Genomic DNA, 24141 nt, shown 5'->3' with positions numbered 1-24141 from the left:
GTTACAGCAGAGATGAAGGAGTCTTTCTCAAAAGTGCAGCATCACCAGCCCACCAGGGACCAGACATGTGCATGAAGGAAACAGACAACATTTTGCTGGTTCTTCACCATGATGGGAAGTCCCACTGCTAAAGAGGGGGTGAAACTAGTTCTCTTTTTTTGGGTGGTGGTTCCATGGGGGTGTACAATTGGCAAACTCATCAAACTGAACACCTAAGATGAGTGCATTTTACTGATACCCGTACATCAACAAAAATAATGTAGACATTAAAAGAGAGCAAAAAAGGAGAAGAAACATTCTGCCGTTGTCCCAGTGGCAAATTAACATGCTCTTGGTAGTGGGGCAGATCAGACTTTGAGTGGCCAGGACCACAGGATCACCAACCACATCTACTTGGAGGAAGGGCCAAATTCATTTAATGCAGCAGAGAGACAGAGGTCATCTACAGGGAGAGAGATGGGCCAGAATACAGGCACCGTCGATGCCGTTTCTCTGGTCAAGTACAAAACTAATTCAGCCCCTCTGTGAATTGGACCCTGGTCAGGGGATAACAAGCATCCATGAATCACTCACAAAGCCCTGGGTAATGAGGATTCCAAGACTCATCTGGGCCCAACGAGGAGAATCAGCACTGATTAGTGATGTCCACTGAAGGGGTGGTAGGATGGCTGGAGGGCACATGTGCCAAATATTTACTAGCCACTCCCGGCCTAATTCTCTGAAGGAAGCTGGAGGATGGGGGCTGGATTTCTCAAGCCACTAGGAAACTTCTTTAGTGGTAGGAGCAGTGACCTTGGTGGTGCCTGGACTGTTCAGAAATACCAGGTATGGAGATCAAGTTCTATCTCTTCCAGAAGTTTCCAGGGGGGAAACTGGCTTGAGAAAGCCAGAGAGCATGCCTGAAGAGGCTGGGCCGTGGTGAACGCTAGGTCCATGACAAGATGACTGAAGCCAGGGAGAATGGGGCCCAGCAAGGGCGTGTTGACTAGTTTCGGAGGTGGGTCAGGGCTCCCTGACTGTGTTGGGTGCAGCCCTAGGGCTCTGTGGGTGGGGTGATGCTCTCAGGGTGCAAAACTGGTTCACATCATGAATGAAGAGCCCATGGCTCACTGAATGCTGTCTCCTTTCTCCAGTCTACCTTCCTTGAGGGCAGATGTGGGGCAGGGCCTGGGTCCCGTGGTCACTTGTGAGGGAAGGGCAGAGAAGGAGGTGCATGAACTGATGGGAGCCTGGAGGGGAACACCCACCTGGGGACCATTTCCCCCACTGTTTGCCATCTCACTTCTTTAACTGCTCAACTTTCTAGGTCTAGATCCTTGAAAAAAAGAAAAAAGACAGAGTGTATACATACTGTAAAGTGCACCAAGTGCTCTGATCTCCGATGCTCAGCGTGACAGTTTTAACAGGTGCACTCAGCCATGTAACCACCTCCTGATCAAGTTCTTTATTTCTTGTCCCCTAAGGGCTTTCTAGTCTATAGCCTTCTCTTCTGCGGTAATCACTAGGGTGACCAATTGTCAATTTGCCTGGAACTGAGAGGTTTCCTGGGATACAAAACTTTCAGGGCTAAAACTGGGAAAATCCCAGGCAAACTGGGACAGTTGGTCACAATTCTGACTTCATTCATCACTGGTCAATTTTGCCCAGCTTTGAAGTTCATTTAATGGAGTCAGACATACATTCTCTTTTGCATCTGGCTTCTTTCAGGCAACACCGTATCTGTGTAAGTTCAGTCCTATTATTCCTGTAGCAGTTGTTTTTGGTAATTATTGTTTTATTATTAAGTAATATTCCATTGTATGAATATACTGCAATTGTCCATTCTCCTTTTGAAAGGTATTGGGCTCAGATGCTTTCTGATGTGAATAATAATCACACTGACTAGCCTGTAAAGTATACCTGTCTGTATTGTGAATTTCCTCAAATGTATAAGAAGTAGGTGGAGGGATAAATTATAAGCATATCTGTAATCAAATAGGGGATTCTTACAATCATTACTCCATTTACTTAAAACATTTCAGGCACTGTGCCATAAAATTTTTTAATAGGTAAAAAGCTTAATTATTTAATTTTTATGATGTCCATAAGTGGTGCTATAATCACTCCCTGCCATTTGATAGTTGAGAAAATTGAGGCCCAGAGAGGTTAACTTGTATGTACCAGAGTAAAAATTGGAACCCAAAACATTTGCCTCAGAGCCTGCTTTCTTAACGACTCCACTCAATACTTCTCACAAAAATGAGCAAAATCTTATCAGAAAGGCATTCAGCCTTATGTCTCTCTGAATATAATATTGAAATCTTCATGGCCCTGTAAATTTGGAAAATCAATGCTTTCTTGCCTACCCAAGGATTGTGCATGATTGTAGACTCCAAAGTGGTGTGCCCTTGTGGAGTTGAAGAATTTCTTCTGATAATGTAATGGTCCATCCATTCTGAGGCTTCTAACCAGAGGTCTGCCATACCTTGTTCCTTGATTTTGATGATATTAAGTAACAAAAATTCAGCTAAGTAAATTTAAAGATTTGATTGGCTTTTCTTTTTACACAAATGTTAATAACAGCTTTATTCTTTTTTTTTGAGCAACATTATATTTATTAGACTCCCCCCATTGTCAAGTCCCCCCCCATACCTCATTATAGTCCCTGTCCTTCAGCGTAGTAAGATGCTGTAGAATCACTACTTGTGTTCTCTGCTTTGTACAGCCCTCCCTGGCTACCCCCCTACATTATGTGTGCTAATCGTAATACCCCCTTTTTTCCCCTTTGCCTCCCTTCCCACCCATCCTCCCCAGTCCCTTTCCTTTTGGTAACTGTTAGTCCATTCTTGGGTTCTGTGAGTCTGTTGCTGTTTTGTTCCTTCAGTTTTTACTTTGTTCTTATACACCACAGATGAGTGAAATCATTTGATACTTGTCTTTCTCTGCCTGGCTTATTTCACGGAGCATAATATCCTCTAGCTCCATCCATGTTGTTGCAAATGCTGCTAGGATTCGTTTTCTCCTTATGGCTGAATAATATTCCATTATATGGACCACATCTTCTTTATCCATTTATCTACTGATGGACACTTAGGTTGCTTCCATTGATTGGCTTTTTAAATTGATTCATGAATTGAACAGCATCCCATCTAGCAAGTAGAGGGAAGCTCTATTGACCTGCAGAGAAGGAAAGGTTTTTGAGGAGAGAGAGCAGGAAAAAGTTAATTATTAGGGAATACATTTCTTTGGGCAGGGTCACCCTCCAAAGGGGAATGGAAGGGCTCTGTCAGTAAATTTCCTAGTGTTAGCCAGGAAATTCCATGTTGACCAGTTAGAAGTTACATTCCTGGGAGAGGTGAAGCTATAGTTAGGTTAGGTATTTAGTCTTGGTTTACTGATCCAGGACCATTAACATGAGTGACTCCATCTTTGGGCCTGTCATTTTCTTTTTAATGGCTTCTGGTTTTCCATGAAGTTCTCTAGGCTTGAAACATGATTGTCCTAGAGTTAAGGTGTTTACTGAAGGTGTTCTGTGTTTCCAACAGGTGGATGCTCTGAAGGATATAATAGGGACAGAAAACGAAGATTCCAATTTTATTAGCAGAGTGAAAATGACAGTTTCCCACACTGTGCTCCTAAGAACATTGAGGCCCTGGTAGCCCTCAGACAGGAGGAAGTTTTGTCCCCAAGTTCCTAGTGTCGGGGAGTCTGGTGAGAAAGAACCTGAGTGTTTTGGTGGAATGGAGTTAATCAGTACCTTCTTTAACTGAACTGTTTTCCATGTAAACCAAAGGCTAAAGGGGAAGTGGGCAGATAACACAAATAATTACTCTATTTCAAGGGTGAGTTATTTCTAGCCTGAGGCACTAGATCCAAATTTAAGTTTGATTTTATCACATTCCTCTAGTCACCCCTGCTTTAGCATAGACATTATTTTCTATCCTGCTGGGCTTGTGTGATAAAATCAGTAGGCAAGATGTTTAGAGGTTTAATAATTAAAGCAGGTGAAGATCTGTGAATAATCAAAGTGTCAAGACCTGCGTTTTTTTTCAGTACAGGGCCTGATGAACAGTAGACCAGGGCGTAAAACAGCATTTATCACAAAAATCTTTTGTGCTCATACCTGCTTTGTCTGTGTTCCCTTCTTAGCATTTTCTTTCCTCTCTGACTTCATATTTCCTATTCCCTTCAATTTCTCCTGTGGGCTTCTTGCTTTCTCACATTCACCGATTGCCACAATATCTGATCGAAGCATTGAGCCCTAGATATTAAGAGCGATCTGTGTGTTTTGTCGATGAGGACGCTGAGGTTTGGGCTGGAGAACGGACGCGAAGCAGAGTTGGAATGGCAACTGGGCTCTTGTGATTTACTGCTCAATATTCTTATTTAGTCTTTGCCAAAAGTATTTAAAGATATTATTTTTTCTTGCTATAAAATATTATACGACCCTTGTAAAATGTATTAAAAGATACAGAAAACTATAAAGAAAAAATAAAAATAAACTATCATCACTTCACCCAAAGTTAGTAACAGTTTGGGTATATTTCCTTTCAATCTCTTCCATTCAAATCAACACGAATCATATATACTTCAGAGAAATAGGATCCTATCGTAGAGGCACATTGGGATTCTGTTTTTATGCCTAACCTTCTCTTGTCAGCATTGTCCTGAAAATACCACTTTTAAATTTTTGCTCAAAATCCTTCCAAAGCAGAAAAAGTGCCTGCTGGGCACATGCCAAGCACTGCCAGAGAGCGCAAAAGAGAAACCTGCTCATTATTTGAGGACAGCACTTTACAGTTTACCAGCCCTCACCTGCCTCGGGAAGGACAGGGAATGTCCCTGACATTCATGGGCACCCACAGTGTTGGAGTCACAAATCGGACCTAAGCTTTTGGACTTTTTTTCACTGCAAAGATGAGGCAGCATATGTAGCCCAGACTTTGATGGCAAACAGACCTCTGCTTGAATCCATCTCTGCCTTTAACTTGTTGTCGGACTTTGGGCAGGTAATTCATATAAATCAACCGAGCCTCAGTTTCCCCATGTGTAATTCATCAATAATCACGGGCCCTGATTCATAGACTCAGACAAGGATTAAAAGACATAATATGGCTGAAGGTGTTCAGCAAGGTGTCTGGAATGTCCAGGGGGTCAACAAACTGTGGCCTCCTCACCCTGTTGCTTCCATGTGGAAGGTCAGTGTTTATTTTCTCCATGAATAATAGAAAGTAAGATTAAAGTGTTAGCCATGAGATGATCCCTTACATATATACATAAAGTGAAGCAGGCTAAGTTTTTATTTAAGGGATCTAGAAAAGAAAGGAAACAAACAAATAAAACAGAAATAGACATAAATATAGAGAACATTCTGGGGGATGAGTGAAATAGGTGAAGGGGTTAAAGAGGTACAAACTTTCAATTATAGAATAAATTAGTCATGGGGATGAAAGTACAGCACAGGGAAGATGGTCAGTAATATCACAATTTCTTTGTATGTTGACTAATGGTAACTGCACTTACCATGATGAACATTTAGTAATATATGTAGTTGTTGAGTCACTATGTTGTACATCTGAAATTAATGCATATCAGCTATATTTCGATAAAAAAAAGAAAAAATCTAAGAATGAGAACCTTTGATGATCAGAATTTGAGAAGCTGGAGAACAACTTACTAAACATATTTAGAGCAAGGTCTTAACTTTTCCTTTTCTTGATGCTTATAAGCCTGCGAAGCTCTAGAGTTACTGAGTCTGAGAGCCTGCTTCCTGCCCATTGAACTTCCTGCACATGGTCTGGTTCTGGGAAACTGAGCTTCCTGGTCCCAGGGGGCCCCACAGGCAGCCCTTCAGCTCTGGAACCTGGTTGGAGCTGTCACATGCACTTATTCCCACCGACATGACCTTCACATCCCACACCTGAGGGTGTTCTCGGTGAGCCAAAGTAGGGAGGCACCTGGGGCAGGAAAGATGTTCTGTGCTCTGGAGAACAATTTAGAGTAATATCTGCTCACCCACACGGCTGTTTCCTCCAAAGGTGATGCATTAGCAGCTGGCTGGCCGCTCCATGCTGCTCTTTCAGGCTGAACAGCAGCAATGTCTGAATCACCTTCCAAAGCACCTTGTGGCAATTTGCTAATTATTTTTATGATGCCAGGTCAGCAGTAAAGGTGGCCTTCCTGCTTGGCTCTTTCTCCAAAGTCGCGTGACAGGAGAGACTATTTTTCAAGCCTGAGTTTAGCACCCAGCCTGCCTGGAGAGGAGGCCAGAGCACTGGCTAGTTGCTTTGCATGCCTTTCTCTGTACTACCTTGTCCCAGGCCTGGTATTTTGTCCTTCTTGGGGTTGGAAAGCATATTAGGTTGCTAGGGCTGCCATAACAAAACACCACAGAGTGGCTTAAAACAACAGAAATTTATTTGCTCACAGTTCTGGAGGCTGCACGTTTGAGATTGAGGGGTCGGGAGGGCCGCACTCCCTGAAGGCTGTAGGGGAGAAGCTGCTTGCGCCTCTCTCTTGGCTGTTGGTGTTGCTGGCCACCCTTGACAGTCGTTGGCATGTAAGGGCATCACTCCAGGCTCTGCCTCTGATGCCATGTGGCATCTCCCTCATGCATCTCTGTGCCTGCCCCTTTTCTTATGAGGACACCAGTCATATTGGATTAAGGGCCCATCCTGCTCCAGTTTAACCTCATCTTAATTCTTTTCTGCAAAGACCCTAATTCCAAGTAAGAACACATTATAAAGTCCTGGGGGTTTGGATTTCAATATATCTCTTTGGAGACCACAATTAAGACTATAACAGAGAGTATCTAGGGGTGCCTCACTTATGAAAGCTTGGACATTATTCTTAACCATTTGCCAGCTCTGAGACTGAAGGAGCTGCTGTAGGCGTTTGCTTTGCCCAGGAGCACAGCTCAGCTCCAAGCTTACACTAGTTGTGTGCACACATCTGTTCACAGCGTGCCCTCCGTGAGCTTCATTTGTTTGGGTGAACACAACTCTCTCAGCATTCTAACAAGACGGTAGTGTCCCAACGAATAAAGAAAAAGAGGGTTGTCACCTCCTTATGGAGTCACACAGCTGGATACGCAGGGCTCCCCTGTTCTTGCAGCCCCTCTTCTGTGTAAAACTTCCTTTCCAGTCCGGAGGAAAAAAATGTTACAGGGTCATATTAAAATGACCACAGAAAAGCTAAAACTCTGGAGTTGGTCATTTCAGAGGAGCCCAAACTCTTTTACCTAAACAGGTCAACTTTGAGATTTAATGGAAACCTTGAAAACTGACATAATGTGAAACACTCTATTTGTTTCAGTTTTATCATGAAAAGCTGGGCATTTTTGTGGTGACTTTCAGCCTCAGATACCATGTTTATTTTACAAATTATGCTGTCCATGGGCTGCCATATCCTGCCCCCATCTCTTCCCCATTTCCAAATCTTTTGGGGTCCAGGTTGAAGGGCTCTGTGTAGTAATGACTCTGCTTAAATGAGGTGTTTTAGGATTTTGATAGTTTCTCGTTCCTAATTTATATTGCGAGGAAATATGTGGCCTAGTAGGAAGAAATGTGAATTTGAAATTAGCAGAGTGGATCTGGTCCTCAGTTTCCTCAACTGGAAAATGAAACATCTAGAATTAAAAAAAAATAAACATTTAGAATGATAACATCTGAGGTTCTCTTCCAGATCTCAACTTTCAGGAGTCTATGGTTGGTGATGACTTTTCTAAATTTCTTCATGACGTTGATCAGGAAATAAACCATGCTTTTAGGGAACCGTCTGTAACTTGGCATTCTGCTCAGTTCTGCTGACAAAAATCTTCTTCTGCATGAAGGGTTTTCCTTGTTTTCAACCTCTGTGTTCTTCAGGCTTGTCAGTGCCTATAACACAGCAGTGACCTTGCAAAGGGAACAGCCACTTTGCATTCTTTCTGCCAGCATTCTTGCTCCCCAAGGGTTGTTCAAGAGATTATTGATGAGGGCTATGGCCCAAAGTGATCCCTAACATTTGGGAAGCTCTTTATACTTTTCACAATGAATTCATGAACATTCATTTATTTAATCCCCATGATAGTCTGGAGGTAAGCTAGACTGGCATTATTATTCTCATTTGAAGATTGAGGAAACCACAGAACATTGAGCCTACATCACCTTAACAAGGTCACAGAGGAAATCAGTGGCCAAGAGAAGGCTGGAATACACATTTTCTGGCTTCTAGGTCAAGTTTGCTTCCACTTCATCATACTTCAATTGAGTTTTCCAGATGGGGAAGGGAAAGAACTTCACATATAAACCTATAGTGTGCTGGAAACTATACTAGAAAGGATTCAAACTACCTTCTATTTGATTCCAAAGACTTAATCTTTCCATTACCTGGGATTTCCTCCATGATGACTGGAAACAAAATTTAAGCACCAAATGCCATTATATAAAGTAGATCAAATTAATTCAGTTTTATAAGCAATCTGAACACTCCCAGTTGTGATGGGCTAGTGTGCTTAGGGATACAAATAGTCCTGGGCTGGGTTCAGTCACCTTGGTGTCCTCTAGGGAGAGTCTATGGGATGCAAGTGGCCTCTCTTCTGAATGGCTGGTGTGATGTTCAGAGGTAGGAGGAATTCCTTGTGGATGATCTTAAATCTACCTCCCCTCCAGGCCGGACCCCAAATGACATCTGTAGGGACTGAACTCAAGGAAGAATTTCCAAACAGCTATAACAGTACCTGCTTTATTTTCCTTGCTGGCTATTGTGAAGGTGAGATGAAATGAGGTATATGACTGTGCTGTGGAAATACACTGTGTTCATAGTAAACCCACAACATGATCATAGTAAGAAACCAATGTGGTGTTTTCATGAGAGAATGAGCTTGGCACGTAAGAGCTGCTTTGCCAGTCACTCCCAGCAAGGGACTTATCTCATCCCGCTCGCCCGCATCACCTGTTTTCTCACTTTGCCTGAGGGTGGTTCTGAGGCTTCAGTGAGATGGTGCCTTTGAATGCCCAGGTCTTTTCTATAGTCAGTCCTGAGTCAGAAGCTCTCCTTGCTTCTCACCTCTTTTGGGTTAATGACTTGATTCTTGCTGAAGTTTTCTGGGAAAAGACATGTTTTTGAAGTGGTTTATGCTCTTCAAATATAGGATCTGCAAACATAATGACTTCTTAAAAAATAAGTTTTCAAAGTTAATTCCTCAGATCAAACTTAATAGCATGTGGTTCCAGTGTTCCTTTTTAATATACTCTGCCAGAAGAGCGCCTCTTCCTTCTGGGAACTCTCCTTCCTCCCTCCATGAATTTCTGGGGGAGCTGACAGTCATGTGGCTCTGACTTCCTTGCCATGGTGATTGGTTCAGGGCTAGACGTGTGACCCTACAAGAGCCAATCACAGACCTTGCTTGAATTTGCTGGGCTCACAGGTGGATGGGGAGCTGACTCCTCCCAGAATGTCAGCTGTGAGCAAGGTTAGGCCAAGAGATGCTGGTGTCCGTAGTTCACACTTTGTAAAAAGAGCCTCGTGAGAATGACACTCCCATGATGGAAAGAAGAACAAGAGAACATGAGGGAGAAAGATTCTTGATGGCATATTTGAACCTCTGCTTAATCTCACCATGTTTAAAGTCACCCATGTTTTTGGTCTGACTGCTTAGATCCTTGAAGCAAGAATTTCCTTTATGGTTTAAGCTAGTTTAAGTTTGTTTCCTGTCATTTTTAACTGACAAAAATCCTAATAGTTGATTGGAATGGCAGGAGTAGTTTAGAGTCCTGGATGTCTAAGGAAGCATATAGTGAAGGGCTCCCTATAAAAGGCAGTCAGGTTGTAAGGTGGATCATTGATGACTGGCTTTGCCCAATTCACAGTTATCAGGAGCTGGCTTGCTTTTCAGAACAGAATTGCATAGGGAATTCAGGGAATACAGACTGATGCATAATGTCCAGCACATCAATAAGGTTAGACATTTTTGAGGAGTCTGGCTCCAGGCTATAATCTTTTAGGCCTGAGAAAAGGCAATTGCAAGGCTTTACCTGGAAGGCCTGGTGGTGGGAAGTCAGGATCTCAGGACGCCACTGGAACAGCCACACTCACAAATGCTTCTCTGCATTCCTAGACAGGCGCTCCCATTTGAAGGTCTCTTTACTGGTGCCTTTGGCTGAGACCCTTTCTTCACTTTGACTCAATACCTTCCTGTCTCTCATCCTTCCCTTTTCTCTTCCTACTGACATGTCCCAAAAGAGGTAAAAGACTTTTGTTCAGGCATCCCTCCATCTGTGCTGTGTCCTACTGACTGTCTCCTACTGCCATTCTGCAGGGAAAAAAGGAGTGTGGAGAGCAATCCCCTCTTGTTTGCCTCTTGTTTGCATTTTTGTTGTGGATGAACAAAGCCTATCTTTACTGTCAGTCTGGTTCATTGTCCTCACTGGCCACCTGGCCACCTGGAAGACCAACAGCTTTATGTTCATTTCTCTGGATTCTTCTAAACATTACCATGCGTAACTGTCCGGCCTGGCTTGGAACCAAGAAGCACGATGAGGGTGGCTCTCAAACTCCAGTGTAGAATTTTCAACCCCAGCTGTCAATTTTAAAATACAGATGCTCGGAGCCTCTCCTAAACTATTTATACCTGCATGTTTGTGGATGGAGCCCAAACATGGTATTTTAAAGGCTCCAGGTGATCCCAATATTAGCCAAAGTTGTGAACACTGCTTTAGTGGGCATCCAAATCCTTAATCTGGAAAATTAATAGCACAGATTCATGAGCTCTCCTTGATCCACTGGATGAGAATCCCATAGGGGGCAGGTCCTGGGAATCCGGGAGTTCAGGTAATTGTGATTAGGTGGTTGCTAATTTGAGGATGGTTGGAAAGCATTGGCCCAGCACATAAGTGTATGTGTGTGCATGTACTCACTGGCTGGAGGAGAGTAAAAAGGGAAAGGGGGATAAAGAACCCAGAATCCAAGGAATAACCTCAAAAGAACTTACATTCATCTACCCATCGATCTATGCAGATCGGGTGGCAATGTAGTGCAATAGCTAAGAGCATAGGATACTATCAGAAAGACTAATACCTGAATCCTGGTTGTGTCAATCATCACTTTGTTACTTTGGGAATTTATGTAACCTCTCTCAGCCTCAGTTTCTTCATCTGAAAAATAGGGACATATATAGTATCTTCTTGCAGGTTGTCTCGATATTTAAATAACTCGTATTTGTAAACTATTTAGTGTAATGCCTAGAAGTGCACTGTCTGATATGACAGTGACTGGCCATGTGTGACTACTGAGCACTTAAATGGCTAGTCTGAATTGACGTGTGCTATAGGTAGAAAACATGCACACTGGATTTTGAAGGCTTAGAATGAAAAAAGAAATGTAAAATGTATTTTAAGAATTTAAAAATATTAAAATGATAATATTTTGGATATATTGGGTTGAAACATTAATATTTAGGCATATTGGATTAAATACAATTTATTTGTACATATTTTTTTGTTGTGAGAAAATAAAATATATTAAAAATTTACCTGTTTCTTTTTGCTTTTTAAAATGTGGCTACCAGAAGGTGTAAAACTAACTTATGTCATTTGTATTGTATTTCTATTTGCACAGTGTTGGCCTAGCACACAGTAAACTCTCAGTGATGTTAATTGTATTATTGGTATTGTTTCAAGTATTTAATTCAAAAGCAGCGAGTGGCCACTTGCTGTGAGGAATGTAAACATCAATCATTGATCATGGATACTTAGAGTCTAGTTAAGGCAAAGTAATTGATAGCATGTGGGACTTGATTCATTCTAGAATCTGGGTTGGGCCTGATATAGTCCGTATTTTTATAACAAATGCAAGAAGAAATGCTGCCAGACTCATTTCTAGGACACAGCAAAATGGGGATATTGCCTTAGATACTCCAAAATGTATTCACTGACTAGGGACAAGAAGGTGTCTCAGAGAGGTCACCAGAGTGGAAGAACTTCACACATTTATCACACTGGTTAAAGAAACGCAGTGCTAATGCATTACAAAGAAAGGAATCAAAGCTCATTGGGGTAGTGGGACTAGTAGCGTCTACCCCAGATTCATGCCTATCTGGAGCCTTAGAATATGGCCTTTTTTGGAAACAGGGTTTTTGCAGATGTCATTCAGTTAACATGAGGTCATCTTGGGTAGGGGTGGGCTCCAATCCAGTGACTGGAATCCTTGCAAGAAGAGAAAACAGAGACCCAGACAGACACGCAGGGAGAACACACAGGAAGATGGGCAGAGATTGGAGTCATGCAGCTGCGAGCCAAGGGACGTGGGGGATTACTGAGCACCAGGATCCAGCGGAGGCAAGGAAGGATTCTCTCCGAAAGCCTTTGGGGACACATGCCCCTGCTCATACCTTGATTTCCAACTTCTGGCCAGTGAAGGCTCTGAGAGAATACATTTCGGTTGTTACAAGCTACTTTGTGGAAATCTGTTATAACTGCCCTAGGGAACTAATGGGTTGGATATTATTTGAGTTGGGCTTGGTCTTCTTAACATTTTGTGAGACAAATATTATTATTGTTTTGGTGGTGGGGGATCTTGGGTTCAGGGAGAATCTGATGGGGGTGCATCACATTGACAGTCCTGGGAGAGGAAGGGACTAGTTCTGGGAAAGACCACGGCATGTCAGAGCAATGTAGCCAAAGGGAATTTCCAAAATGAGGTAGAAGGAGCAAGCCAAAGGCCAAAGGCAGAAACTGTTGCCAAGGATGGAGGTAAGGTGATGAGAAATAGATTAAGAACTGATTAAATTGTGGGTGGGTTGGCAAGCAGAGAGTAAGAAGGGTCAGGGGCAGAACTCAGGAATAAGTCTATCATTGGGGTGAGGGGGTGAGCCCCATTTCTGTGTCAAGTCAAATGTGTGGCTGGCCTCTGGTTTTTAGGACATAAACATAACATCAGTATCCCTTCCACTGAGATGTGGCTACATCTGGGCATGTTGGAATGTGAGGGGTTATGTAAAACTACAGGACAAGCATGGCACATCTCTTTCCTTCATTGTAATACAACAGCAAACATACATTTTGGAGTATAATGCAAAATTCCCATGGATACATAATCTAAAATATGAAGTTTTTCCTTTGTGGTATATTCCTTTAGGCTATCTGTAGAGCTCTCCAGCACTACACAATCGATTTATAGGCATCTCTGCTGCTGGAAAGTTTGAGAAGCACTGATGTAAAGGACCCAGAAAGGACTGGACAATAATTCTGTCGTTTCTGATATATACACATATGTATCCCTTGCACTATGCTTTCATATCACATGAACATTAAACACATATTAATTCTTTTATAATAGCCAAAGTTAAAAATAGTGATGTATTTCTTAGAAAGAATTTTGAACTGTGTTTTGGCACATTATAAACAAAAGCAGAAAGCAATATATAAGAAGAATATTTTAGGAGAAGTAGGAAGGTATGCATAGTAAGGAATGCCTGATGATTTTCAAACCTGCAAATACATAGGACACGTCAAAGCAAGACGAAATTAAACCAAGTGCCAATCTACAAGTTTTGCCTCTATCTACAAAGTCTTTCTAACTAAGAATACATGGGATTTAAATAACCTGAAAGTGCAATGGCCTATCTTTTGTAGAGCCCTCCTGCTTTAAGACAGGAGTCTGTCTATAGATTTTTCTGTGAGAGACCTCTGGTCATATTTACATCACTCATCTAGTTAATTATGGGAAGGTGTATGCAATAGTAGCCTCTGGATTATCAAGGGGAAATGGCCTTTTTTTGAAGCCACTTTCCTGTGCTGAACTGCAGCCATTGTTTGTTTTTGATATGCTAAGCAATGAGAAGATGAGGAACTCGGCAGAAACCTGGAGTATTCTGGATTCTTTCTTCTTCCTTCCAATCTCTCTTCAATCACCAAGTCCTCAAATCTACCTGTGCAGAACTCTCAAACCCAGCCGCTTCTCTTCATCCCTTTGCCTAGCTAAGAGTGAAGTCTAATCCTCATGGGAATGGGGGTAGAGATGGAAAGAAGTTAAATATTTTAGAATTAACATATAAGGTGAGAATCAGTTCTAGCTAAAACTCACCGTAGGAAGAAACCCTTTAAATTATGCCTAAATCTCCTCACCTAGGTCCATTATAACTCAAAACCATAGAATAAGCTGTTATTTCTCTTGCTTTCCAACTGAGGCCATTCTTTATCTGGACCAAAGTCTGTTTTGACAGGAGGAAGGGTGATAAGGTGAATGAGCAAATTTCTTTTTAAAATTTCATTTAATTTCTGTAAACATGACTGCAAAGGGAAGGGTGGGATGGCGCCCCTTTGCATTGGCAGGCCTCGCATCAGTCTCTCCAGGCAGGCCGTGCTAACCCAGCCCACCTAGATAAGGGCATTAACCAAATAGGATTATACTGGTTGACGGTTCAGTTCTGCCACAAAGTGCTATTTGGCTCTATAACATAGAGAAAGCCAGTGTTAGACTCAACTGGCAGAAACACAACAAACCAGAACATGGATCTTTTGGGGACAAAGCAAGTGGGATTATTCATAAAGGACACCCTGGCCTTCTTTGGTCTGGGGGCTGCCAACTGCTTGTTCCCAAAGGATAAGTCTGGAGTTTCCTTCTTCTTTCCCTCACAAAGTGGCCAACTGCGGGAAGTTTCCTGCTGACCTCATTTCCGCTGCCAGGACCAGTTTAACGGAAGGTGGGTGGGCCTGGGGCTCCAGATTGGCCTCTTTGACAAAGCCCTCCTGAAGCACAGCTACAGCCACGGAAGGAGCACAAGGTGCAGTGGCTGGAGCCCACGTCGGCATGGACAGGCCTGAGCTCCTATGCTGGTCTGGCCACAGAGCTGGACATCTCTAGGGAAGTTACCCAACTGATCTGCTCCTTGGTTCCTCTCATCTGTTCGACGGGGATGTTCCTGCCGACTTCATAAAGTTACTAGGAGGATTACATATGTAGCACCTGGAGATGTTAAAAATGGAGCTTCTTCCTCTTCTCTGGGCATTCACAATGGGAGACATTCTGGAGGTTCTTGGAGGAGGTGGTAGCTAGGACAAATCTATTACCAATGCCCCCTGTGATTTACACTCACAGAAGTTACACAGGGACGTTGGCAGTGGCTTTGATCACAGATACTTTTTCCTGTATTTTCTTGTACACAATCAGCCTTGGATGACTGTACAACTTTGCAAGCTGGTATGCCTCGGGCTCAATTCACAGTGGCAGGGTCGTCCTTGGTGACCATGAAGATACACATATACATCTGCTTGGCTGTCCTGTCTTGGATAGAGAAAGAATATTCCTTTTTCTAATTCTGATTGTACTGGTATTTCTCAACCACCTTCTAGATGATGGTCACCTGTAATAATACCAGAATAAACTGCAGAGGGGAGCGCCTGCTTTCTGTCTCCTTTCAGTGTAGGCATCCTTCAGTACAACATCCCAGGCATCCCCCACGAGACGTTCAGCCCTTTGGGAAGGCGAATACTTTTAACTTGTAAGCCACCTGATCATCTCACAGAGTACCTATGCTGTTTTCTTGAGAAGGTATCTGAACTGCCATCTTCACTCCACAGGGAGTCATGATTGACTTATGCTTGACTCATAAGACAACTCATGGTTGACTCATACCTAAGCTTCTGTAGGCATGGATGTAGGAGTGGTGCCACGTTTCCCATATCTTATCCATCCTTCAGCTTTCTATCATGGTGTCTGGTTCCTCTCTCCACCTTTTACCTCCTTATAGGATGTTGGACAAATCCAAGAAAGAAATGCAGAAAAGGGCCACGTATACTAGCCATTCCCATCTTGTGTGCGCTCAGCATTTCATTCATAGTTTAGCTACTGCTCTTACTCAATGTAGAGTCGTTTGATTATTGTGATATGTCTCTTTCCATTGCTACTCCACAGATGTCCTGAAATTAGGGATTGTTATCCTTTATTCTTATATTATCCCCAACTTCGTCCCTCCCACTCCAGAACCTGGTACAATGTCTGGCACAGAATAGTCATTCGGCTTTAATGCTCAGTTCAAACTTTTGAATTTTACTCTCTTAAACCATCCACACTGCCAACAGAAATATCTCTTTCATGTAAATGTAATCTTGTCCCATGATTCCCAACTGACTAAAGAATAAAGTCCAAATTCTCAATCCTTTATTTTGGCAAGACAAGACCTTCAAGGTTTGTTCTCATCTAGTTCTCTGAATCAGCAACCCCTATACTCCCCTCTACCTCCTAGAAAACATCTTATTTTGTACTTTTGAATCTTTGCCTCTGTTGGTATTAAGTCTAGAATGCCCGCTCTCCATTACCTACCCAGAGGAAATGCTCTTCATCTTTCAGAATTCTGTCTTGAAGGAAGGTAACAAAACATGTGTTAGGCAACAGACCACTTGGACTCAAACGCTGAATCTAATTGTGAGACCTCGTGCAAACCACTTAACTTTTCCCAGCCTGATTTCCTTATGTGTAAAACAGTAGTATGCTTGGGAGAAATCAGTGTAGTATTCTGTATAAAGTGCTTTGCACAAAACCTGGTCTAGTGAATATGCAGTTAAATTGACTTGTTTTCTTTACAGGGAATCAGACCTAAGCTTAAAGTCCACCGGGGGAAACAGACAAGATTGCAGCATAGTGCGGCAGGGATGGCATTTACGGTGCAAAGAGGATGCAAAGGGAGCAGAGAAGGCACGCTCAGGAAAAGAGCGCCAGACCCCGCTGGGGAAATGCTTGGCAAGGAGGGATGCGTGCGCTGAGTTCTCAAGGATGGGTCAGAGTGGGGCACTGCGATGCGGGTCAGCGACACGTGGACCTGGGGCCTCCCAGACCTTATCTGGCCGCGCTCAGCTTTGACAGGGTGATAGGCAATTACCCAAAAGCGAATGCCCTTGATTGAGTGATTTCGGCGCTTTTGGAGGCAGTAGTCTCCTGGGCAGACAATCAGCACCCCAGGCACCGTGCCCCTTTCTCACATGATGAAGGGAAACTGGGAGGAAGAGGCCTCAGGAGGCGAAAGCTTTCCTCCCAGTGGAAGGGCAGACGGGCAGATGAGGGAGAAGCGTGCGCCTGTCCTGTGAGCCAGTGTGGAAGTGTCGCTCCAGGGATGCCTCTCCTTAATCTCTGTCTCATTCTTCTTAAACAGAATAAACAGATGGGCTGTGGGGAGCAGACCTGATCCCATTCCGAATGGAGAGAGCGCTGAGGGTGGACTAGACGGCCCTGTGTGAGGCAAGAACTGCCTGTTCCACACTTGCCGTCTCAGGGTAGACCAGCAGCCGGGGCTCTGAGGCGCGCTCTAGGTCCACAGCTGCCTTTCCGTGCATGAAGCAAAACCAGCTCTTGATCTCTCTCTCCCTGCCGCAGAGCATCACTTATGTTTAGTTACAATAATTTCCTCTACTCGATGAAAAAAGGGGGGAGCTATTTTTGTTGTGAGTGGAAGAGTCCCAAGAGAAGGATCCTCACAGGATTGTTCACCGAGGTTCACTTTAGTTGGATAGGAGTTTGAAAGTTTGCAGGGCGTACGTAGTGTGAGGTGAGGAACGGCACTGTGGGCAGAGGGTTTGGCAGGAAGAAAAGTATGGCACTATAACAGGCTAGCGATTAGAAGAGGCATCACGAATTCTCTCTTCTTTGTAATTGAAATTGGGCATAAATATCACTTACTAAAAACTCATGGGAAAAAGTGAAGTTCAACATGTAGAAAGGCAATACCAATGTGATAGGAGATGTGAGCCTGTGAAGCTTAATTTCATCTGAAAAGAATGCAAGAGAGAATAAAAAGAAATGTATTCATTAGTAAGTGCCCTGAGGCTGGTAGGAGTACTGGGTAAAAGATGGATTGAGGAATGTGAGTCCTGTAATACGGATTTTAAGTGAAGTCTCCCAGAGCACCAACTGTTGTGTGTTCCTTGGGTAGGCTTCTTTAGAATCCTCTCTTCAAAAGTTTGGTGCAAAAGGGAAGCAACATATTAACATGTTAATGATGTGATTAGTATTCTTTGGGTCTGTTTTCAATTATCTGAGCCGTGCTAGGTAATTGGTCAGCCTTCAGATATCTACCTGCCCAAGAGATGCCGTGAAAATAACTGGACTTTTTACCTGAACATACTTGGGTTTAAATCTAGATTCTACCTTTAGTAGCCAAGTATAGTGAGAAGACAATTTGTGAAAACTTACAGGTACTCCCTCAAAAACAGAAGTTGCCATTGTTACTAGCCCTTATGTGGGTATCTAAAATGAAGTGATTGTCAGTCTTTTGGAAAAAGAAATGAGTTTATGGAACATTTTTGCTACATGGGGGTGGGTGGTAATATGTTGTTCTGATCAAGCATTGACACCACTTTGGTAGAATGAACAGATGATATGTTAGAGATTCTTCTCCAGAGACTGTAAATAGGTTTCGTGGGGTTTAAGAATATCCTAAGATTTTGTTGCGATTGTATGTGTGTGTGTGTGTGTGTGTGTGTGTGCTCACACACGTGTGTGTGTGTTTGTGATCTGTCTCATTCTGTAAGTGGACATGAATACTGAACTCCTTTGTTTTCTAATTAGTACTAAGTTACCTGTGAAATTTTATAGTCCTCTTTCTACTCATCTACTGAAAAAAAGCAAGGCCTAAAATGTAAGTGACTTAACTAAATGTCATTGTTACACCTGAGGCTTGAATCTAGCTTTTCTGACCCCCCAGTTTTTAGCATTTCTGCTACATTACACTGATCTTGTTTGGGAACTTAAGCATCAAACACAGCACAAGTAAATTCAGTTGGTTCTGGGAAATAGCAACATTTTCCAAATTCTATTTTTGTTATAATAGAGAGCTTTGTAGATGCCATCCTGCCTGTCACCTACTGGAATTCTTAACAATTGCCAGTTCTGTTTCTCTTTTTGAAGATAAAGTCTCAATTTTCCCATTCCAGATGTCCACATAGAAGTTTAAAAATCAGTCAATAGTCCATATTATGTCTCAAGATTGAAACAGTGTGTCATGAGGGCAGAGTAACTTAGTCAAAAAAGCACTTGGGTGCTTTTATTTCCGTCAGGCTGTGGGGTTATGGCCCGAATATTCTCTTGCTTCGTCCCGGGGTTCTTAGTGATCAGTCTGAGGATCAATGCTTGTAGATGATGGTTATCTGTCAAGGTCACTGACTCCTGGTTACTTGATTCCTTTTTATGAGTTTGAATTTCAGGGCCAATTTGCCCAGCCTTGCTAGGCATGAAAATTACTTCCTAACACTATTCAAATTTGCATGTTACCATTTAAAATTAGTTTAGATTTCTTGGTTCTCCTCTTTTTTCTAAAACATTATCTTTTCTACTACTTAAAAATAGTCTAACAAATGAGCAGGACGAAACCGTGCAAATTGCTGAGTTAGACTGTGAGCCTTCCTCCCATTTGAGGAGTGTAGACCCCTTCCCCCATCCTCCACTGGAGAGGAGGTCAGCACTAACATTTATTTGGTATTCATCCAGAAAGCTTGTGCAAAATGTGCACATATAACTCAAAACAAATTTGAGGCAGAATGGTGTAGGACTCTGAACTTCTTTTCTTCCTTTTCAATTACAACTGTATCTTGGAGCTATCAGCACAAGCAACAATGTAACTCAGTAACTTGCTTTTTAAAAGACGTGGTTGGCTGGTATTCCACGTTAATGTGGCAGACTTTATTTAATTAGCCCTGCAGATCTATGTTATTTTTCCCTTTATCTGCCTTCGCCTGCAAACAGTGCTACAGTGAACAACCTTCTGCACAGGTCTTTTGCACACATGGCATGAATATCTGTAAAATATCTGTATCTGTTTCCAGAAGATACCATTTCCAGAAGTGGAACTGCTGTGTCAGTGTATCAACTTGCTTCATTTTGTAATCTTTAGTTCTGTATTTATCCAGTAGCATGATTAATTAATTAACCAATTAATTGTTTTCTTTTTAACTTCTTAATACAGTTACAAACATACAAAGTTGGTCAAAGATTAGAAGCAAAGAACAATTAAGGCTCCCTAGTCATTAAACTGACTTCTTTTAAATGCCAGGTACATGCCAGTTTCTTCAGCTATGAAACTCTACCTGGATTTTTACTGCTTCTGGATTCTTATTGTCTGCTCTAACTTGAATTTGACTGATGAGAGTGTAAGCCTCAAATTGTTCCTTTAAAATTTCTGTCACCTCTGAGGACCCTGTGTCTGTGGGGTGTTTTCAGTTCTCTGTTGTCTGATTGGCCCATCCATGCTTGGTCTTCTTACCATGAAGCCACTTGGTCTTCTTCTTAATATATAGACAGGTAGTATCTTGTTTTATAGTACAAATCTCCATTATTTATGTAATACTTTGAAAAGTTACAGTAAATTTAATCTCCTCCTCACATGTAGCATCTCATATGCTCATATAGGAAGTTGAGACTCTACCACGGCCCTGAGATTTGTCTTAACCCTGGCAAAATCCTGTGTTATAGAGTAGGTCCCATTCAGCTAACTTGTTGTTCCACCCACACCCGCCTTGATCCAGTACCCTCAGGATCCAGTCCCGTACATACTCACCGGAAAGTGCTGTTATGTCGGCTAAGTCCTGGAGCTCCTTGCAGTGCAGAGCCCCTTTCCTCCGTCAGCAGGCCCAGCGCTTCCCCGACTGGGGGACATTGTGATATGACCCTAGTTATTGGTCTTGTGGTCAGGCAGGGAGATGGAGACAAACCTGGGAGCAGGAGGGTGGGTTCATTTTGTCTTGCAAGGCAGGGACTTTTGCATCATTTTAAGCAAGGGGAGGGGACTTTTATAAGCTTCAATATGGAGGAACAGGCCTCTTTTTTAGGTCCACCCGGTTCAGGACACTGCAGATTCAAGATTTCTGAGAACATTGACACCAAGTTCTCCATGCTGCACCTCAGGGACCCATTCTTTATAATCAGAGTGCTGACCAAGGCAGAGTGGACTTGCCAGGATTGAGAATGCAATGTTCTCCAAACTCCATGACCTCTAAACTCAAAGCCTGGGTCCAATCCTTGGTTTTGTTCTGTCCTCTGGCTGCAGAAGATTAGGAATCTATATACTGCCAAGAAATCCCTTTGGGTTTTGCACTTTGCCTTAAGTTTGTGATTGAGCATCTTTAGCCTTTCATTGTATTTGTACTGCATCCCCCAACAAAAGCCATCCACTTCCATAGTCCTTGTGATTATTTCCTAAGCATCTACAGCCCTCGAGACATTGCCCCTGCTACTTCGCTCCCATCCATCCACATTCCATGTTAACTCTCTACCAGTGAAAATTGTAGCAACAGAAGCTACAATATGCCTAAGGCTATCAGTGCTCCTTCTGCTGCTCGTGATGAGGTCCTCACTGTCAACCAGATTGCAGGGGATCCGGATCCAAAATCCCGCTTCAAAATCTGTTTTTCAGTCATAGCACTACCTGTCTCACTTTCTGTTCCCTGGGAAATACTCTGAAATAAGCGTTTCTGTGCAGGGAGTTTGAAGAGTACTTTTGGGAGCACCTTCGGATGGGGAGCGAGGTTAGAGGGAGAAGTTAGTGCAATCACAGTAGAGGTTGCAGGTGATTTCCAGGGGAGTTTTGGAGCTGGGGTGGCCCTTCGGGATTGTCCAAGTCTAGGTGGCAGCTGGGTTTTGTATCTCCCACGTCTCCCAGTCACTGGATGTGGCTGTCCCTGAGAAAGTAGTGCAACATGAAGTGAGGCAGCTTGTCTCTGCTGAAGGGCGTGGAGAAGGACTCAGCTGTGAGCCGTCAGCAGCCCATACTCCCAACATCTGGGGAGCTGTGTGTACCAGAGGAGACACTGCTGAGGAGAATGTTTACGAACAGCTTCACAACTTCACAAAAAACAAATCACCTAGTAGAAAGAGCAAGGGTGTTGACATCAGACATCTTAACAGCTCTGCTGTTTTCAATTTATTCCTTATTCTTCCTGAGCCTTGGTTTTCCCCTTCCTTAAAATGGGGATAAACATATTGTTCTTGCAAGAGTGTTTTCAAGGACAACTGAGTCAATGCTTATGAAAGTTTTAAATTGGGCAGCCCTGTTCCAGGGTAAAGACCTACACACTTACTCATTCCAGATTTGCTCATTTACTTATCCCTTTTCCTCATTGTTTTTTGTCATACTAAATACATGACTTAAAATAACAATGTTGAATGTGAAAAGGATACAGGATACAGATTTTATTTGATTTGAAGGGCTAAATAATTTAATATTCTTTTGTTTACTGTTCAAATCATGCTTGTAGAAAACTCTTTTGGAAGTGACATGAAAGAGCCTATCCCACAAAAGGCTCTGCTTACATAAAAATTTTAGCTCACTGGGCTGATCACGTTTGAATACTGAGTCCTTGACTTTCCCTAAAGCATCCCATGATCAGAATCTGTCTCTCCAAATAAAAGTCAATGACAATTCACCTGCAAGGGAAAGATCCAATTGCATCCCTAGAATGCAGATCGATACAATCACTGCAAATAAACTGTGTCTGACCTTATCCTTTTTAAGAAGGAAGAGAATCAACAGGGCATGAAAAGTGTCAGCATTTTTGGTTTGGAGAGATGAGAAAGGGGAAGCAGTTCATGCTTAGCTCATCCATCACTGGACTTCAGTAAGATCATTAAGGTTCATACTAGAGATAAAGAGCAGTGTATTCAGTTCTGCTGTTGGAAATCCTGGCACCAATTCAGTTCAGTTCAGTCCAGTTCAATTCAATTCAGCCAATTCAACAAGCATGTATAAGTGCCAGCAGTGTATATGACTTTATACTCATTGCAAAAAAGGAAAAAAATCCATCTCTGACTGTATTCAGGTTTATGGCATGCAGATGCAGCTAGGTGCAGGAAATAAGCATGGAGAGAAATATATGCAGACAGAAAATCTATTGTGATAAATACTAGAAGATATGGATAAAATACTGTGGAGATACTGTGAAGGGAAACTCACTCCCTGAGTTCATATAAAAAGAGGTGATTTTTGAGTTGGGACTCACATGATGAGTAGGCGTTTACTCATGTGTGGGGAAGGATTTAGTTAAGCTCATTTTGATAATTATTTAGGTAACTGTGCTGGATGCTAGGATGGACAGTGGTGTTGAAGATGCGAAGAAAGGATCATGGCTGCCTTCAGGGAGATCGCAGGTGTGATGCAGCAGGTGGAATCAACAGGCTGCAAGATACTGAGACCGGGCAGAAGGGACAAGAGAATTGATAAGGAGAGGTCTCATTTGCAATTGTGTTCAACTTCTCTGCTTCCTAAGACAAACTTTGGTTGTAAATATACCCAACAGGTGTTATATTTTGCCTTCATAATGGTAGCAGCATTCTCAGAATAGTGCCAGGGAACTTGAAATTAGTAAGGGCCTGTGAAAATATATGGTGACAAAGAAATTTCCGGTATGTTTATGGATTATGGTGTGTACATGCAACTGCCCAAAATGGTGCACAGAAATATGTTGTAACAGGGGAGGCTATTTATATGATATATACAATTGAGTAAAAAATGCAGGTAATGGTATAGTATGTTTACTATGATTTCATGCTCATAAATTTTATTGTACATTCACAGGAAAGAATATATGAAGATGCCCTAAGATGCTCATGGTGGTTCTCCTTGGATGGAGGTATTATGAAGAAGGATAAGAAGAGCTCTTTCCTCCTCTCCTCTCCTCTCTTCTCCTCTCCCCTCCTCTCCTCTTCTCTTTTTTCCGTTTCATCTTCCTCTTCCTCTTATATTTTGCTTATGTGCATTTCTTTTCTACCACAAATCTGAGTTACTTCAGGAATGAAAAAAACAAGCCAATAAAAAAATTAATTAAAAAATCCTTCAAGTCAAATAAGCACTTCTATATTTAATGGAAATCCTTCTATGGCATCGGTACAATAATCGGTACAGCTGGTAGCACAGGGATCATTACTGTTGTTGTTATTGTTATTTTATTTCCATGGACGGATAATATTTTGAGGTTTCAATTGGTGTTCTTTCCTCACTCCAAGATCCTACAACAAGACACAAATCATCTACGGAACTAGAAACAAAGGCTGCAAATGCTCGCCACAAAACATTTGGATGCACATTTTGCAGAACAAATTTTCCTGCTGTCAGAGATCATGAAGAAAAGCATGGGCTGGGGAAAGGCACCTGCAGCAGGAAGGCACGATGCGCAGGGTGGAGAGCCTCACTCTGGGTGCATC

General features: G+C 42.5%; 1 long non-coding RNA gene across 1 annotated transcript in view; it reads left to right on the top strand.

Moving 5' to 3' along the window:
• LOC140849663 (uncharacterized) overlaps positions 1 to 23936 on the top strand; it is a 44175-nt gene extending 20239 nt beyond the window's left edge. The window contains exon 3 of the long non-coding RNA XR_012131807.1: positions 23516 to 23936. This is a non-coding gene — a long non-coding RNA (uncharacterized lncRNA). The remainder of the gene's footprint in view (positions 1 to 23515) is intronic.
• Positions 23937 to 24141: the final 205 nt, after the last annotated feature.

This window comes from Manis javanica, chromosome 5, assembly GCF_040802235.1.
Source record: "Manis javanica isolate MJ-LG chromosome 5, MJ_LKY, whole genome shotgun sequence".
NCBI classification, from domain to species: domain Eukaryota; kingdom Metazoa; phylum Chordata; class Mammalia; order Pholidota; family Manidae; genus Manis; species Manis javanica.
This window is presented reverse-complemented; position numbering and strand designations above follow the sequence as displayed.